The sequence below is a fragment of the Eumetopias jubatus genome, unplaced genomic scaffold, assembly GCF_037043125.1.
Source record: "Eumetopias jubatus isolate StellerSeaLion01/CBP00866 unplaced genomic scaffold, mEumJub1_p1.0 scaffold_2, whole genome shotgun sequence".
NCBI classification, from domain to species: Eukaryota; Metazoa; Chordata; class Mammalia; order Carnivora; family Otariidae; genus Eumetopias; species Eumetopias jubatus.
The window spans coordinates 36109477-36113880 of record NW_028274808.1 but is presented as its reverse complement, the minus strand read 5'-3'; the positions used below and the strand labels follow the sequence as shown (position 1 = coordinate 36113880).

The window sequence follows — 4404 nt, the reverse complement described above, 5'->3', positions numbered from 1 at the left end:
CTTTAAAAAGAACCAAGTGAACAAGAAATAAATCACAATAGATGGGAAAAGAACAGGATGGTTATATACTACTTAATGAATTAGCAACTTGTAATATCAGCTTGACAAACTCTCCCAGGAAAGAATAAAAAATAGAAAATAAAATAATAAAATTGAGATAGAAGAATATCTATCTCATTATCATTATCCAGATAATAGCATTTCCAGAAGGAGAGAAAAATTAAAATAGAAGGAAATATTTAAAGGGATAATAGGAAAGTTTCTCTTGATTTCAAAAATAAGAAAATGACCTTAGAAATGACCCATATGTTAAATGGGGCATTGAAGGAAAAACAAATCTGAAATTGAAAATGATGGCGAATAGAAAATTCTGAAATCTACAAGAGATCACCTATCAAGGAACAAGAGCCAGATTGACAGCAAGAGCCATACTGGATGTGTGAAATCAGTGGGTTATTAAAGTGTTCACTGAAAAGAACTTTGAAATATTATTCAAATATCAGGACATGATTTTTTAAATTTTTTATTTAAATTCAATTTAATTAACATATAGTGTATTATTAGTTTTAGAGGTAGAATTTAGTGATTCCTCAGTTGCATATAACACCCAGTGCTCATTCCATCAAGTGCCCTCTTAAATGTCCATCACCCAGTGAACCCATCCCCTCACCCACCTCCCCTCCAGAAACCCTGAGTTTGTTTCCTATACTTAAGAGTCTCTTATGGTTTTTCTCCCTCTCTGTTTTCATCTTGTTTTCCCTTCCCTTCCCCTATGTTCATGTTTTGTTTCTTAAATTCCATATCTGAGTGAAATCATATGGTATTTGTCTCCCTAACTTATTTTGCTTTGCCTAATAGTTTCTAGTTCCACCCACATCGTTGCAAATGGCAAGATTTCATTCTTTTTGATGGCCGAGTAATATTCCCCTATATATAGTGGAATATGTATATATATATATATATTTCACATCTTTTTTATCCATTCATCTGTCAATGGACATCTGGGCTCTTTCCATGTTTTGGCTGTTGCAGACATTGCTGCTAGAAACATTAGGGTGTAGGTGCCTCTTCAAATCACTATGCTTGTATCTTTTGGATAAATACTGAGTAGTGCAATTGCTGGGTTGTAGGGTAGCTCTATTTTTCACTTTTTGAGGAATCTCCATACTGTCTTCCAGAGTGCACCAGTTTACATTCCCACCAGCAGTGTAGGAGGGTTCTCCTTTCTCTGCATCCTCGCCAACAGCTGTTGTTTCCTGAGTTGTTAATTTTAGCCATTCTGACAGGTTTGAGGTGGTATCTCATTGTGGTTTTGATTTGTATTTCCCTGATGACTAGTGATGTGGAGCTTTTTTTTCATGTGCCATTTGTATGTCTTCTTTGGAGAAATGTCTGTTCATGTCTTCTGCCCATTTCCTAAAAGACTTTTTTGTTTTTTGGGTGTTGAGTTTGATGAGTTCTTTATAGATTTTGGATACTAACTTTTCTGATAAGACATTTGCAAATATCTTCTCCCATTCCATAGGTTGCCTTTTAGTTTTGCAGACTGTTTCCTTGGCTGTGCAAGAAGCTTTTATCTTGATGAAGTCCCAATAGTTCATTTTTGCTTGTGTTTCCCTTGCCTTTGAAGACATGTCTAGCAAGAAGTTGCTGTGGCCGAGGTCAAAGAGGTTGCTGCCTGTGGTCTCCTGTAGGATTTTGTTGGATATCTATCTCCATTTAGGTCTTTCATCCATTTGAGTTTATTTTTGTGTATGTGTAAGAAACAGGTCCAGTTTCATTCTTATGCATGTGGCTGTCCATAAAAGTTTTTCTTAAGTATAGAAGTTCAAAGAAGGTTTGACATAAGGATCCATATTGGAAAGGTATGTCACAGAAGCAACCAAATGATAAGGGAAATAGGAGATGCTGTTAAATGACATTGGAAGTAATAGTAATCAAATATCTTGAGAAAGTTTTTTTAAATGTAAGAAAATCTGACCAAATGAAACAATGATAATGTGTATTTCTAATAACCTAGAACTAAATTTTAATTTAACAATATTTGACATCATTAATATTATGGAAGGTATGAAGAGGGGAGATGTCAAAATAACAATTTTCTCAATTTGATTCTAAGCATGTACTTATATAACTAAGAATACTAAAAATATATCAACAAAAATTGTAGGAATATAGGGAAAAATTGGCAAAAGCATCATCAGAGTTGGAAATTTGAACACACCTTTTATAATTATTGACAGGTCAAAATTCAGACAAAATTTAATAAAAATATAAGATAATTGAATGACTCAAATAAGTCTGACCTATTAAACATTCATACAATTCTAAATCAACTATAGAGAACACACATTCTTCCCAACCACTCATGAAACATTAACAAAATGATCATGTCCTAGGTCTTAAAATATTCCAACTAATTTCAAAGAATAAGTACATAATTCAGTTTATATTTATTTCCAATTATATTAATAATCTCTGTATTTTAAGGGGGCCATTTAATCAACTTGAAATTATTGATATAGTTGGGTTGTAATGTATCATCTTCCTATTGACTTTCTGCTTGCCTTGTCCCTTTTATGCCAGTTTTTCTCCTTTCTTGCCATCCTTTGGATTGATAATGCTTTCTTCTTTTTTTTTTAACTCAAAAAACTTTTTTTTTCATTTGAAAAGGTATTTAGAATACATAAAACAAGCAACATTTATTCTTTCTTCTCGTCTTCCGGTGTGAGGTCTATGGGTGGCTTCTCCACCGTGGCCCTGTTGCTCCCTGAGCCGGTGTTACTGTCAGTGGTCCCTTCCTCAGCCATACTGTCCACCCCCTCCTGCCCGCTCTCCTTGTCCTCAGGAGCAGATGTGCCTTCTTCACCATTCTGTTGGCTTTCCGTCGCTTCTTCAAGGTGTGTCTCCTCTGTCTCCATCGGGATGCTCTCGTCATCCTTCTTCTCCTTGGTCTTGCTAGCAGCTTGTTCTTCCTCAGGAACTGCATTCATCCTGCTCTGCTGCTTCTTTCTCTCTTTCCTCCTGCCCTTCAAGCCTGTTCCTCTGCCTGTGCAATTTCAGCAGCAATATTTTCCATATCCACTTCTACTTTCAAACCACACAAACTTTTAAGTTCATTGTTAAACGAATCTGTGCTTTCCAGGAATTTCCTCTTCTTTTCCTGGTGTCGCTCCTCTGTTTGAAGAAGTTCAGCTTCTAGTTTTCACTGATGAACCATTAAGGACTGGACCTGTCATTTGAGGACCTCCATTCTAGCTGTTGTGACAACTGACCGGATGTCTGGCACCACACTCTCACTAAGGATTTCACTGATGAGGTGGTGGTTTCTCTGGAAACAGGTGGTGGCTGTATGCTTCATGGAGAAGCCATCATAATCGTCTGGATCTTCAGCAGGCTGAATGCTCATGTACGGTTCTCCTTTCTCCATGCGAGACTCTCTCTGTTGTCTTTCTTCCCCTAAAGCAGCTTCTGCACGACTTTTTGCATTTATGTAAGCAAGGTATGCAGGGGAATTATGATAGGCCTTCATAGAGTCACTGTACTCTATCTTTTCTGCTTTGTATTCATTTAAATATTCTTGTTTTTCTTCATCAGTGAGATCTCGCCACATGCCACCAATAATCTTGCCAATCTCCGACAACTTTAGGTCAGGGTTGGAAGGTTTTACTTGGCCCCAGACCTTTCTGCTGTACCTCATGTAGGGCATCAGCCGTTTATCTGGTGGCTTTGGGGATTTTGGAATTGTAATACCAGAGGATGCTGAGACCTGGCTGTTGGTGCCCGGGTTCCCTCCCAGCCTGTAGTTGTTGTAGGCAAGATGACTGTATGGACTGTATCCCACAAACCCTGGTGTGCTGGGCATTTGTGTTGCAGGAGCTGGGGTGGGAGGTGGGGCATAAGATGGTCTTTTTGACATTTTGGAAGATTAAGTTCTCAGTTCCTTAAGAATGAATCTGAGACACCGCGGGCAGAAAAAGCGCCCACAGCTCCGGCCTCATTTCCCTTTGTCCCGCGCCTGATCATTCTTTCTTAATCCATTTTCTTTCTTTATTGGCATGACAACTATGTAGTTTTTAAATTTTTCTTTTAATGATTATCTTAGAATTACAAAATGGGCCCAGGATAATTTCTCTATTTTAATATACACCGATTAGCAACCTTAATTATCCCTTTGCAGGAATACCTAGATTAATGTTCGATTGAATAATTAAGGGACAGAATTTTGGAGGGACATCTTTAGAATTCTTCTTACAATAAGTGCTTTATTATTGTCTCCAATGCTTTGGGCTCTTAGCGACCAGATCAAGATATCACTGTCTGTGTGTCATTCTTCAGTGGTGTGGTGGCATGATTTTTAGCAGATCTTTGATAGGGTATAAACTCTGCCATAGTGTATACTCA

General features: G+C 37.6%; 1 pseudogene; it reads right to left on the bottom strand.

The window, feature by feature from the left end:
* Positions 1-2702: 2702 nt before the first annotated feature.
* LOC114224852 (SWI/SNF-related matrix-associated actin-dependent regulator of chromatin subfamily E member 1 pseudogene) lies at positions 2703-4012 on the bottom strand (annotated as a pseudogene).
* Positions 4013-4404: the final 392 nt, after the last annotated feature.